This window comes from Gavialis gangeticus, unplaced genomic scaffold (genome assembly GCF_001723915.1).
Source record: "Gavialis gangeticus isolate Ggan-Ray unplaced genomic scaffold, GavGan_comp1, whole genome shotgun sequence".
Classification (NCBI taxonomy): Eukaryota; Metazoa; Chordata; order Crocodylia; family Gavialidae; genus Gavialis; species Gavialis gangeticus.
Genome location: NW_017729006.1, coordinates 15,807,254 through 15,822,036, shown reverse-complemented (window position 1 = coordinate 15,822,036; position 14,783 = coordinate 15,807,254). Strand labels below are relative to the sequence as shown.

Here is a 14,783-nt window from a genome sequence, read left to right as displayed (position 1 = left end):
GGGGGGGGGGGGGAAGCACTCATTACACACCACCATCTAGCCAGCCTGAATCATGTCCTGTGAGAGGGTTAATTACACCTCTTGTTGGGCGGTGGGGGGAGGGGATAGGGAGTGAGTGGTATGGACAGTCTACAGGAGTTAGTTTACGTGTGTGAGGGTAGAGAGCAGTGGGGGGGAATGGGGTTCGCTTGCCTAGGTTGTTGCAATGTCTATTGTGCATTCAAATTCATATGCAACTGCAAAGAACGCTTTCTGGAGTAAAGAAATGGTCTCCGTTTACTGCATCATTATATGCGGAAAGACTGGAAGGGTGGGAAGGGGAGTGAAGTCAATATTCCACCCCAACCCCACTGACACACCACCATTTCACAACACCCCAACATTTCACAAAGCCATATCCTGTGCTAAACACAAGGAGGCAGATATTCACAGTGTCACATGGGCAGGGAAAGGGAGTAGGAGAAGCAGCCCCTTTGAGGAGATCCCATGGAAACTTTTCCAAACCCAGGCAGCTTGGGAATGCTAGGAAATGTAGTAGTAAAACCCAGAAAACAACCAGCTGTTGGATTTGGCACACCCCAACCCCCCCCGACACACACACGCACTGTACTAGTGCTACACCATTAATTTTGTTACAAGCATTCATGGCACACATTTGCTTTGGTAACACCAACCACCCACCCACCAGTCCACCACACTACCACCACCATCAGCCACCCGGGGCGACACCCGCTACTCTCAGCCCTGTATATTTCTGATATGACATACAGAGTTTTTAAAAAAATCATATATACATTTTCAATACTTTTTAACATGGAGGGGTAAGGGAGGGGAGGGAATGATGCACACAGGTTGGTAGCAGGATCACCATGGGGTTACCTACTGGAGATGGGACAGGGCCTAGGGGGGTGCAAGTGACAGGGTTTTGGTGTGACTGCCTGCAGACTGGCATGGGGTTGCGGGGGGGAGGCTTATCATGAGGCTCCCTGCAAGGAACAGGGACTGTGGAGGTTGGTTTACTGGCGAGCAAACATGCGCCGACTGCTGTAATTCATTAGGAAAGACACTACTGGGGGTACACTGGTATTTGACTCCCCCGCTGGAATTTGTGGGGAATCGCACATGGGCCTTAATTTGTTTGAAAGCCTGCTGCATGCAAACACAAACCTGACGTACCAAAATAAACCAGTTTAAAATCTTTAAAGCTCGTTAAATTAATGAAGATTAAATGCTGTGGCATGTACAAGTGCCCAAAGGCTGTAAACAGATGTTGCCAAATGTTCCAGAATATCTAATCTACTTCAATGACCAAAAAGACATCATCTACTGCACACCACGGTCAGGCCCCTGATGCTTCTGGGAGTGGCAGGGGATCAGTTTTGCAAGATAATACTCAGAGTGCACCTCTACAAATGAGGAAACCCCAGGAATCCCTGGGCAAGCTTCTGCAAGCGTGGAACCCCAGGCAGGTGCTCCTCTGTCTTCAGGATCCCTACCCCGAGAGCCTTGGGAATTGCCTTCAAAAGCCCCAAGGGTACCTACCCGGGGTGGCTGGAAAGCACAGGTAGCTCCAGACTACCCGCACTCTCCCACCTTCAAACGAGCACTACCAGGAGTGACAAGAAATAACAGTCACAAGCTGGCAGAGGGTAGATTTAGGTTAGATATCAGTTGGTCTTTAAGAGGAGGTTAGATGAATACCTTGCCAGGGTCATTTGACCCAGTACTCTTTCCTGCCATGGCAGGGTGTTGGACTTGATAATCTGCTCAGGTCCCTTCCGACCCTACCAACTATGAAACTATGGAACGGATGTCTGCTGCAAAACAGCGGTACAAGTTAATACTACCTTTTGTAAACATATGCAAAATAAACTTAGGACCTACTTTAGTGTAACCTCTCCTTCCCTCTCTCCCCTTCCCTCTCTCTTTCCTGTTTTTTTTTTTTTTTTGGGGGGGGGGGGGTTAAATAAGAAAAGCACATCAACATTACAGCTCCAGTCCTTCGGTCCTTATTTAGTATTCTCACTGAAGTAAAGAACGCAAGGCAAGATCCCAGGTACAGATACAAAAATTGAATATAACCCCTTAAAATTTTCTTAACATTTCCAGGCAGCAAAAGGAGGAATGGCTACCTCATTTTTAACACATCAACACAGCTATGTATTACTGGTTGTAAACAGCGGTGCCATAATCATAACTTTCTGTAGCATTAACTCCTGGCTAACTTGGTACATTCACTTCTCGTCAACCCAAATATTAGTTACTTCTGATGACTAGATCTTCAAATACTTCCTAATAAACATCTCTAATGCCAAACTGCAACTGATTTCAAAGATCTCAGCAAGTTGTTAAACCCACAGAGCACTTTTCCAGAGGAGCTAACAGACTTCACTTTCTAAAAATCAAAACAAAAAAACCTTCCCCTCTCATTAAGTGGCACTGCAGTTGTCAAAAAAAGTTGCATTAATAAAAACAGCAACAATTCCTGAAGTGAATTTCTAGAGAGCATCAGCAAAATTAGTGCAGTTGCTTGCTTGTGGCAGACTACACAAAAGAACACTTTTCACATAGGAAACTTTGCTCTCTAGAATTTTGTGTCTTTTGTGAGTTATTATCTGCAATGGAGTGATTTAAAACAAAATAGCCATGAAAGAGTTGTTTTTTTGTTTTTGTTTTGGTTCTTTTGTACCATGCTTCTATTAAAACATGGAATTAATTTTCCAGGTTGGCACCACCAGTTTAGCTGATCTGTCAGATGCAATTTACAATTCTGAGTCGTGAAAGAAGCCATTGTGACCTTCGGGAAACTCAATAATGTCCCCTGGAATTTGTCCTCAAATCCAGAAAACCCATGCAGGAAGAGTGGAATTCCATAGCCGTGGGACTGGTCTTGATCTGTTGTGAAGAGCCACAGCTGCATGGTGTTAGCAAGTGCAGTTTTGGATTGATAACATGGACATAGCAAATCTCAGATTCTGTCCTGAGAAACACCATATGCAGAGCACCTCTGACTTCAATGCAACCCACAAGGTGGGAAATTCTGCCTACATGACTCAGCTTTCACAATACCTGATCTGAACATGAGGGATTAACTTTCTAAAGCATACCAGCTACAAAATAGCTGATGCAATAGTCCCTCATCTTGCATGTTGCTTCTGGCAGGCATGTTCCCTTAATGTATCTGTAGACTAATAAAATCTCTATCATCCTTCTCTTCACTAAACACCATAAGTGAAAAAATTAGCAAAGATATTCTCTATGACTATTTACACTGGGAAAATTGGGATTCAACTCATGTAACTCTGCAAACAATGCTGCTAACTGCAATGTAGGCAGGACATATCACTTTTACCACTATATCAGATGACTCTGCCAAAGAAACTGCACTTTTTAAACTAAGGGATAACTACCTTCAAATACCTGAAAGGTGCTTATAGAGAGGACTGTCACCGACTACTCTCTGTGGCTGGAGGGGACAGAATAGGAAGCAATTATCATATTACAACAAAGGACATTGAGGTTGAATATTAAAGGAAGACCTTTCTAAACGTGAATGTGATTAATCACTGGAATAGATTAGCTAGAGAACTTGTGGAATCCCTACCTTTGGCAATATTTACAGCTAGTTAAACAACAAGCTGAGATAATTTAATCGGGGATGACCTTGCCTTAGGCCAGGGGCTGAACTAGATGACCTCCCGAGGTCCTTTCCAGATCCAATTATCTGTGGGTGCCTATACATGTGCTGTAAGTAGGCTGGAGGGCGTTTTAATTAGAGTGGCCCTCAGCATCTCACGTATCCAGCGCCCTGCATTTAAAAATGGCTGCGGGAGTGCTTTAATTAAAGCTCATTCGACAAGTCCCCCACAGCCATTTTGAAATGCAGGATGCTGAATACACAAGACGCTGTAGCATTCTAATTAGAATGCTTCAGCAGACTTGATTCTGATGCATTTCAATTAGAATGCATTGGAGCATGTGTATAGGCACCCTATGATTCTATGACAATGATGCTGAAGATGGTCTATGATGCTCACCTTGGCTGTCCTGCTGTTGCAAACTGATTCACTTGAGTTCTAAGTTAGCATTAACAAAAAATATCATCACAACTTTATTGATCCCTGCTTCCGAGAGGGTAAAAAGTGTTCCAACACTAACCAAGGGTATTGGAGAAACTACTTTCACATCATCAAAACTGTGGCTTTTAAACACTATGATCCTTGCACCAAACCAGCCTTCCCCTAAAAGTTCATCTAAGCAGAGCTCCTATCCTTAGAGAATGAGGTACATTGTAGAAAGAAATCCACACTCCTAGTCCTTATATTGGAAGGACAATGATATCTTTCTCTGTGTTTCTATTCATGATTTAATACTTTGAGCCATTAAAGTGAGACTAGTTTATATGCTGGACACAGCTGGAATTCCCTGTCTTTTGTTGGCTTATGCTGCAAATTGAACATTATTAAACTTGGAGCCCTTCCTGTTACAACATTGATTGGAGAAGGATGAAAAGGAAAAGCAACATCTTATTTAGTATTACAGCAATTGATTTTTTTTAATATAATTTGTCCTTTGTAAGATCTTTTTAATTGCACTTTGACCATTCAGATTATTGACTGCTTTTAGGGAAGTGTGTTTATTAAATTAATTCCCCCTCTTTCACTGGAAAACAAAATAATTTGCAAACCTGTCAGAGCTCCTAGGTGTAAAACATTCCAGCTTTCGCATGACACACAGGGTCAGACTCTTTTGTCTGTTAGGGTATGTATAAAGCTCTGTTGGATTTAAGCAGCCAAAACCCAGTTTTCGTGTCTTCCACTGCACATGCCTTTCTGGATTCTAGCATGAGGACTATGTCATGACAAGGCAGGTTCAGGTATCCACGACCTGGTGATTGCCAGCTGCTAGAACAATCTTTGTACCACAGGTCTGCTTTCCACCCAGAGCACAACGCTGTTCTAGGTTTTACCAACAAAGTGGATCAACAGCTAAACAGTCCCAGACTACTGTTCAGCTGTCCAGAAAAGACAGCCCAATACATCTTAGTTAGCAGTGGCTTATTAGCAAAGCCCACAATCAAAATCTCACAAGAGCTCCAGGTAATGGCAATCTGGATCCCAGCGTATTTGGACAGTTATGAAACTCAAAAACGAATCATGCACACAGTTTTAATATCCTCATCTAACTTTATGGCACTGAAATAAAAAATCCTTATTTTGTATTTACCACCTACAATTTCCTTGTACTGTATTATGCTCTCACTGAGGCAATGTCTAATTGTCTTTTTTCATTTAACTGGCAGCCCATTTGACATTGCAAAATTAACCTTTACTATCAACCAGCAACATGTATATACATACATACATACATACATACCAGTGCAACTTGTATCATCACTCACCTTTGACTGCTGAGGTTACAGCCCATATCAGAACTATTTAATAAATGCTATTTACCTATAAACCCAAACCTCTTATTGTACATCCCGTTCATTCAAGGCAGTATGCTCCTGGAAAGTCAGTGAGAGTTAAAAGAACTCAGTATTTTGCAGGCTTAGGGTCTCAAAACCACCCCCTCAAAAAAAAAAACAACAACAACAAAAAACAACCCACCCAAAGCACTCAAGATGGCTTAAAAATTATTGGCCCAAGCACTCTGAATAATAAAAGGGATGCATTCAAAGCAGGTCTGCTTTCTGAATCATTCAAAAGGCGACCTTTTCCAGGGCTTGCACGACACACTCTATACTGTCTTCTAGTTATTTAGAAGAGGGGAAAAAAATCCTGTTCTCTGCCATTTTGAACTCAATGTAATCTGTCAACACTCAGCCTGACACAATGGTGGCAAACAAACAGCAAGAATGTTAAACATTTAAAGCCGTTAATGGCAACCAGACCACCAAACAAAGAGGGAGAAGTTCAAAGGAACATATCAGGTTCCACTGCATTGTTGCTGCATGGGGAAGCTTTTATCAAAAAATTAATTTTGTTGATGCACAACTACAGAAGAAAAAAGACTAAGGTCCACTAATTCTAACAACTATGTAGTTATGTCAGGACCAATTCCAATATACTTCTCTGAAAGCAGTCCAATTCATGGAAAATGCTTTTTTCCTCCAAAACTTATTGAAATGTTTCAAGAATTCTACATTTCCTACTGGGATCAGGACTCATGCTGGAGGTGATATCTTTTATTAAACCAACTAGATTTTTTGGGGGGAAAAAATTGCAAGTTTTTGGGTACAAATACCCTTCTTCAGGCATAGGAGAAAAGATTGTAAAAGTTCTCTTGGGTAGAAATGAAAGTACTAGCACCAGTGCACCCCCTGTCAGGCCACGCTCCTTGTTTTGCCAGCGGGCAGAGGGACAGGCTGGAGCACCAGTGCCCCCACTGCGAGTGCTGGCTGGGGAGCAGGGCCAACGGCAAAAGGGAGTCCCGGACGCAGCACGGCCGCTTTTACGGTCCACGTGATTGGATGCCAGGAAACCCCCTCCCTCCCTGGCCAGTGGGATCGGCTACAGGGGATCCCCCTGCTGATGACTGGCATCAGGAGGTACAAAACACCCATGTGGGTACCTGACACACTTCCTACTGAACACACATTTAGAGTCCCTTATTTATCTTGGTTTGTATTTTACCTTTCGAAATAAAATTAAAAAAAAAAAAAAATCACATTCACACATATACTACCTTTTCCTGCTTTTTCTATCAGAAAAACATGAGAAAAGTATGTTGGAAGGGGAGAGAGAGAGAGAGAGAGAGAGAGAGAGAGAGAGATCTTTCTCTTTCCAACATACTTTTCTCATGTGTGTATATATCTATCTGTTTATATCAGACAGACAGACAGACAGACTCTCCCTCCCCAAAATCTTAAGACTTAAAACAAAGCAAAAAAGCATTCACTTTATCCTACTTTTTTCCATAGGAAAAAAATGCCTGAAAAATTGAATGGCCTACAAGATCACAAGTATAAGTTTTTAATTCATTATAAGTGGAGCAGGAGCTAAACCAAATCTGAACACACAGTCAGTTTGTGATCTAAACTCAACTCTTGTGGTTTGTTCCTAAATGAATAAGGAGTCCAAATCAAAACTGTTGGCTTCTAGCACCCTGCAGATTTGGATCCACATTTGGATATGATCTTTTGGCATAGTGTGTTAGAATAAGGTACGTAATTTGAGACTGCTTCAATGGGGCTCACTGTGTTCCATGCTTGAGAAGTTGCCAGAAAGCAATGAGAGAAGCAGTAAATTAATCGCTTGGCCTTATTTGTGTATAGTTATTAAACACAGTATCACATCTAGAACAGCAGTGCCCAACCTTTTGGCCTGGTAGGCCAAATGAGTGGTGCAGGATCGATCCTCAGGCTTAATCAAGTCTGTGAACCTGATCTGGCATGCAGGGTTCACCTGGGTGTATGGCCCCAGCCCCAACTCTGGCCCCATGCGCCAGACTGGGGTCTGTGCCAGATTGCACTTACAGCTCTGGCCCTGGCCCTGGCCCTGTGTGCAGGAGCACATCATTTGGCCTGCAGGGCTTGGAAATTTGGTCATGTTAATTGCTACCTCTCCCTCACAGCCAAATCTCTGGACCTGTGGGTATTTTGTGGGCACCATGATGTGGTTCCACAAGCTGGATCTGGCCCACAGGTGGAGTACCACTAATCTAGAACATGTTATTCTAGGGTTTGGGGGCCCTAGAACCCATGCCTTTTAAGGACGCTGCTTTACAAACAGAACAAAAAAGATGTCCCCTGTCCTAATGAGCTTACATTCTAAGCATAAGACAGGGGACAACAAAGGGTATAGACAGACAGGGAAAGTGAGGCAATACACTGGTCAGCAGGCTAGGAAGTGGTCTTCATATAATAGCAACCTCAGCATTGTTAAGATTTTAGTAGGCATCAAAGCAAATGGGGCCTCTAAGGAGGGACTGAAGGAGAAAATGATGCAACTTTGCAGGGAGCTTCTAAAAATCATGAGATCTGTACCTTAATTTTCAGGGCAGCTTAAACTCTCTGGGAGTTGGAGAGGCCACCCCTCTCCATCCCCCAGAGAGTTTAAGCAGGAGGGTGCAGAGGAGAATATGCAGCTGGACGAGGGCATCAAAATATTGCCAACCCCTGGTCTTAATTTTTAAAAAATGATAAATAACCTTTGATACTTAATTTGGGATTCTTCAGATGGGACTACTTTTTCACAGAATAGGTCTAAAAAGTCAAGCCATTTTAAGTCAACTCACCGTGGGCACTAAAAATGCAAGAACAGCATTCATTACTTTTGAACATGTAGATCAAAACTTCAAAAGGTAATTAGTTTTGTGTTTTCCCTCTTAAGCCTATTTTGCAACAGTGTAAATAAAAAAAATTGTAACTGTGTGTGTGCGCGCGTGCGTGTACACGTACATGCATGCATGCTTAAGCATCAGTTTTTTCATCTCCCTGTTCCCAGTAAACGATCCCTCTAGAAAACTTTTAATCATAATCTGAAATATCTTGTGTTTCTCTCAGACATTGTGGCTTTGGCTTCAAGCTGGACCTGGTTTATATGGAATCTTGCAAAGGATGCTGCATCCTGTCATTAAACCTTTAATTTCCTCCCAAACACCTTAGCTGATTGTTATGGAAAAGTGTCAGGGAGATTACAACAACAAAATTAAATAACCTATTCTGCATGTCCACTTTCCAAAACACCTCTATTGGCCTTTGCTAGACTGTCTTACAGTGGGTGTGTCTACACATGCAAATGTTCTCGGGTGGGTTTATGTTACAGTAATTTACCCCCTGTTGTGTAATCGCAGAGTAGGGGCTGGGAGATTCTTCGCTCCTAGCTGTGGTCCCACCACCACAGAGCTGGTGCTGGGACATAGGAATTTCCCAGCCCCTGCTCCTCAATCCCAACTGTGAAGTGGAGGCTGGGGCTGGCAATCTGCTGCCCCCTGCTGCCCAGCTGACTGGGAGCACATTTGCTGCCAGATGGCTATTTTTGTGTGCTGTACAGAGCAGTAAGTAATAAGGAGTAAATTTGTTACTTGTATTTACAAATGGCAAATTTACTCATGATTAGAGCAAATTACTGCGCGGTAAGTGTCTGCATATGTAGATGGTGATGCTTACTGCATAGTAACTAGCTCGAATCTTGAGTAAAACATTTTGTGTAGATGTGCCCAGCAAAAGGTATTAGTCCAATGCAACTTTACCTGTTGTACCATGGGTACTGAGACCTCGCTACTTTACAAACACAGAGAGCTAAGCCTCACTTGTTTTTTTGCAAGTCACACCATTATCAGGATCATTTTGCACCATTATCGGCTACAGCTCTGTACTGAACCACAAATCAGACATGTATTATGTTCAAGTGAGTAAACAACATTAACTATCAACTCATTACTTACAGAAAAGTTCTAAATGGTTCTGAAAAAAGATATAAAATGGTCTTAGAGTAGGGGATTTCTTTCAAAACAAGCAAATAAGCAGCAAAAGCCTTGTAAATGCCATATACTCTTTAATTAAATAGAAGGGTCTCCTTCCGTCTCTCTGTATTTTCCCTTCCCTTACTCCCTTCTGGCTTGACACACAGCAGATGCTCTTGACAAAGCTGAATCACATTTGGGTGAAAACCCTGCTGAAACAAATATAAAAGTAAGAGATCAAAATAGACAGAGAAGAAAGGAAAGTAAACAACAGCTGTTTGGTGACTCCTGAATTGTCTTCATTGGCTAAGCTGATATTGAACTATGCATATTGTATAAATTATACAAAGACATATTCCAGGTCATCTGCCCCAGAACACACACACACACACACACACACACACACACACACTCTCTCTCTCTCTCTCTCTCTCTCTCTCTCTCTCTCATGGTTTGAGAATTTTTCTGTCCCATCCTGATGGGTGTAATGATCGGCAAACTGAAGGGCACTGGATGACAACCCCTATTCTAAGCTCTGTTATGACCAGGGATCCTGCTTTGCTCTGATAAAAAAATAAATAAATAAAATGATTAATTTTCTGATAAAAAATCAAAAATCCATGATTAAAATGAAACATACACACGTGTTTCATTTATATATATCAATTGAGCACAATATATTATTGATATATTTACAGTTTTAAAGCAATTTGGAAACTTACCAGTGCCTCAATCACTATAGGAAAATAAATTCTAAATACCTATAAATTTTGGTATTTGATTTGGGGTTTTTTTATCATGGAAAATCAGAGCTCCCTCTGCCCCCTTAGCTCACAGAATGCAGGTACAGATCCCTCACTCCAAAGCCACACCCCACCCCAGCCCTGCCAGTGCTCCTCACTACCCCTCCTCAGAGCTCCCACAACCCCCTGGGTCCTGCCAGTGCCCCTCACTCCCCCAGCCCTGCCAGAGGGGGCCTCAGCTGCCAGAGCTATGCCAGGGACCTGGGTCCACAGCCCCCAACCCCTTGCAGCAGCACCTGAGCCCTGGCTGCCACCCACAAGAGGTGGCGGCTGCTGCAGTGTAGCAGAGCACAGACCGCAGAGCCCAACTCCACCTCCCCCCTGGGTGGCATGGCCAGAGCAGAGCCTGGGGAGAGGCAGGTGTAGGCTACCTGCTATGGGCTCAGGTGTGGGGTAGGGCCAGCTCCCTGCTGCTGCTCACACTCCCAGGGAGACAGGGGACCCTTGCCCCACAGATCTGTGCATGGCGCAGGGACAGGCTGCCCTCTGTGGGCTCAGACTACCCACCCTGCTGCCATCCCCCAGGGCCTCTACAGCCCAGTGGGTGGGACCTGGTGCAGCAGAACACAGCAAGGCTGAACGGAGAAGCCCCTTGATGCCCTGGCAATGCCCCCCTGCCTGCCCCACAGTAGAAAAGTTCAGAACCATGTGCTGCTGCCCCCACTGCTGCTGGAAAGAAAGGGGATGCCTTGCCAGGGCAACACGACTCATAGTAGAATGGAGCTTCCCCGACCAGTCCTGCTGTGCCGTGCCGTGCCAGGTCCCACCCACTGGGCTGTGGAGGCCCTGGGGGAGGGCAGCAGTGTGGGGAGCCTAAGCCCACAGTGGGAAGCCCACACCTGCCCCTGCCCCCATCTCGCATACAGATCTGAAGGGCATGGATCCCCCTGCCCCTCTGGATGTGCTGCCCATGGCACCCCCCCCCCACACACACACTTCCCAGGGCTGTGCATTTTGGCCCCAGACTCCAAGCCCCACACACCACCCAGCTGGGCAGCAGCCCCAACCCCAGCCCAATTTCTTTTCTCCCTCCCCATGGGGGCCTCAATCCCCCCTTCCCTCCCCACTTACCTGTGGGAGCTGCTCTCCAGGCTGCCTGGCAGCCATGTGCACATACATGTACATAGCACCCCCTGCCTGACTGCTCTCCCACTCCCCATAGCCTCTTGCAGGCTGTAGCTCTGCCAGCCTGTAAAGAGCTCTTTGGAAAAGTGCAAAACCCATGCATTTCTCTGTTAAAATGAAAAATCCACATTTTTGTCATGTAAAAGAGGAAATCCGCATTTTTCTCTGCTTTTCTGTGGAAAACGGAAAACTCGGATCCCTGGTTATGACAACTATTGGCACACTATTCCACAGCAATTCTATATTTCCAATGCTCCCACATCAAAGCCCACGACAAACCTTTAGGTATAGGCTAGATATAGCTGACCCCCCTGGGGACATGGGAATGGATTACATGATTTCTTGAGCTCCCTCTGGAGCCTTTGCACAGACACCAAAACCTCACAAAGCCAGGGATTTCATAAATACTCTGATGCTGTTTGCCTTGTGGCTAGTGACCTCTGAAACTAAGTCATTTGAATATGCAATTGGAGCATATCTACCCCTTCTTTCACAACAGCGCACATGGGTAACAGAACCAGTAGGGACCTCTGAATAGTTTGGGGAGTGGGAGAGGGGAAAAGAGTCTTTCTGTGCTTGACCTGGGAGTACCTGGATTAGCAAAATTACACACTGTCTGCTAATTACAACAAGGTAGCTTTCTGTCTGTTTATTTTACCAAAAGCACTGCACAAATCTGGACAGATAGTAAGTGAAACATATTATTAGCTGCTGACTTCAAATTTGAGTAAAAGAAAAGAGGAATGGAAGGGGGAAATGAAAGTACTAGCATTAATTCATCATCATAGACCAAATCCAGTTCTCAATTAGCCTGGCATAAATACAGATAAACTCCACTGCAGTTATTCTGGAGTCATACCAGTGGAGCCAGGATCATAATCAGAATACAGCTCCAGGGAATCAAATTTCTAAACAATAAGTATAAGAAGGTAATAACAATGGGCTTATGCCAATCCCTACCTCCAGACATGACAGATTTTTACTGTTTGAAATCTGCACTCTTCTCCAGATTTCACTTTACAACTTGGCCCCTTTTGTTGCACATCCCAACTAGCCAGTACAAGAGGAATGGGCTAATAACCTGGTGCATAAGTATGTCAAGTCTTGAACCATCCACACACAGAAGAGGAGAGTTTCAAAGCAGTGCACAGTTCACACACCCTGTTATTATCAAAGAGGGAACTGGCTGTAATTATGTAGCACTCCTGCATGTGCACCACTCTGAAAACTTAAATAAAGGTCAATTAAATAGGTCTCATCTAGGTCTGATCTGCTAATAGATGTTTCTATGGATTTAACTCTCAACTTTGATTACTTCTTTTTCATTCAGATCTTACAGGACACTTTTTAACAACATAATGCACATAAGGTTGCATCCCAAAGCTTTAATGTTTTTGCAGGAAAACGTAAATCAAGTTCTTTCATCTACATCTGTGTAGATGCCGCTGTGCCATGAGATGCCCAATGTAGAGGACTCATTTATTATATAAGCAGACAAACGTGGATAGTCTTGGGGGTCTGCAGTGCTTTAGTAGACAGCTTTCAATAGTAGACAGAATGAATGGCATAATGGGGATGAAAATTAACCTTCCTGTTGTAGATTTTTATTCTACTAATGTTCAACCTCCCCCAATTATGATTTTGACGACAATTAAAAACAAAACAAAACAAAAGTTCCTGTGGAACCCAGTCCTGTGATGTTGCAAGAAGCTCCTGCGGTGCTCATAGCTGGGGCCAAATTAGCTTAATGCAAAATGGTTCCCTCTCTATCCAATAAGTGATGGCAGGGTTGATATAACAAACAACAGTTCTGGGAAATCTCCCAAGCAATTCATGTATAATTTAAGAATCTGGATTGTAGTACTGACATTTGACTGAATCCGAATTCCCAAATTAAACAATATAAAAAAAATAAATTAATAACATGATCATATCTTGTCCTAGGAATAATGATCTCTGGTGCTTTGCTGTGTGTGGTTAGTGTTGTAATGGGCATCAGTGGTAGATCAAAAGTATTGATAAAGTTCAGAAAAATGAACTCCTTGCAGACTGATTAAATGCAGGTGCTTGCAGTGTCTTAATTTCAGATTCTTCTCAATGCTAACAGGCGGCACAGCTGAGACCCACTTTGTTGTTATTGTTCTGCAGCTCAGACAGTTTCTAAATTAGCTCGCTGTTCATCCCAGAAGCAAAGGTGATCTCTCCACATTTCTGTTTCCTGATACACTGCCCCAATAGATGTATCCTGTGAACTGCTCTTAGAATTTGCACAAGTGCTGACTAATGCTGCTGTAAGAGCAATGTCTAGGAACAGATGTCTAGCATCTCATATGGTGCCGGGTGAAAGCCAGGGCTTTTAAAGCCAACAGACAGGTGTTCCTACTAATAGCTGCTGCCAGGTCTGCCCCATGAAGGCAACAAGGCTGAGGGTCATCAGTACAAGAGTCAAAACTTATTCTCTAAGCATATATCTGTCCCATTTATCCCTCGCCAGCTGGTTATTGCTTATCCCCTGATGGTGTCTGGGCACATTCCCTCCAAAAGGCAATCAGCCTCTTGGAGTGGCATGAAAGGCCAAGTCGGTTTTTTCTAAAACTTCTGTGCACATAGCTAATCTACATAAAGGTCACCGAGTGCCAGAGAGAATTGCTTGGCAAGTCATTCTTTCATGCTGGGCTGGGAAAAGCCCTTCTGCAATAAATGTTGACATTTTGCTTTTGTCATCAGGTAGAAATGACCTTTCAGGTGAACCAGCAGCACTATTGCCCATGTTCCACCCCTCTCCCACTACAGGGCACACAAAAGGCCAAATCTGCTTTTTGTTGAATTGGTGCTGCTCCACTGAGTCAGTGGACATTAGTCCACAATACATTTTATTTCATTTTATTTTATGTGCGGGGAGGAATACTACTACTCCACTCCTTGCTTTTGTAAATGGATTATCTGTCCCAAATGCTGACTTAGTTACCTCTCAGTTTTGTGCTTAGATTTTGGGTGATATAAATGCACATTTCATCATAGGGAATATTTCCTTAAAGAAACAAGGGGAATACATTTCTTGAGAAAGGACACGGTGGGATCAGTTTTGTTCTTAGATATATCCATGCCAAAGTCAATGCCTTGGATTCAGGAAAGCACTTGAATTCACTAACTTAATTTTAAGCAAGTAATGAAGTTGATGTATGTTTGAGCACCTCTTTTGAATATATATGCATTTCTGAATGCAGCAATAGGAGTTACCTGAACATAAGGTCAGAAATAAAATCTTCATGTTGGGTTTTCAAACTTGAACAAGTCAATCAGATACACAAATCCAAATGAGTGCTTAGATACCTGAACTGAGTATTTGAGATGCTAAGGGGCAACTTTGCTCCCAGTGACACAAGTCTACATTGGGTATCTCCATGCAAGTTGAAACCTAGTGTTATACCCACAAAAGTGAGA

General features: G+C 43.4%; 1 protein-coding gene across 5 annotated transcripts in view; it reads right to left on the bottom strand.

Annotated features, from left to right (window-relative positions):
* The window catches only part of TMEM108 (transmembrane protein 108), a 331,954-nt gene that overhangs the window by 223,722 nt on the left and 93,449 nt on the right, over window positions 1-14,783 (bottom strand). Inside the window, exon 1 of one of the 5 annotated variants that reach the window (XM_019508863.1) lies at window positions 5,402-5,565. The exons of the other annotated variants lie outside the window; for them this stretch is intronic. The gene's annotated coding sequence lies outside the window, so the exon portion shown is untranslated. Of the gene's footprint in view, window positions 1-5,401; window positions 5,566-14,783 lie in introns of those variants that run through there. 5 annotated transcript variants of the gene reach the window in all.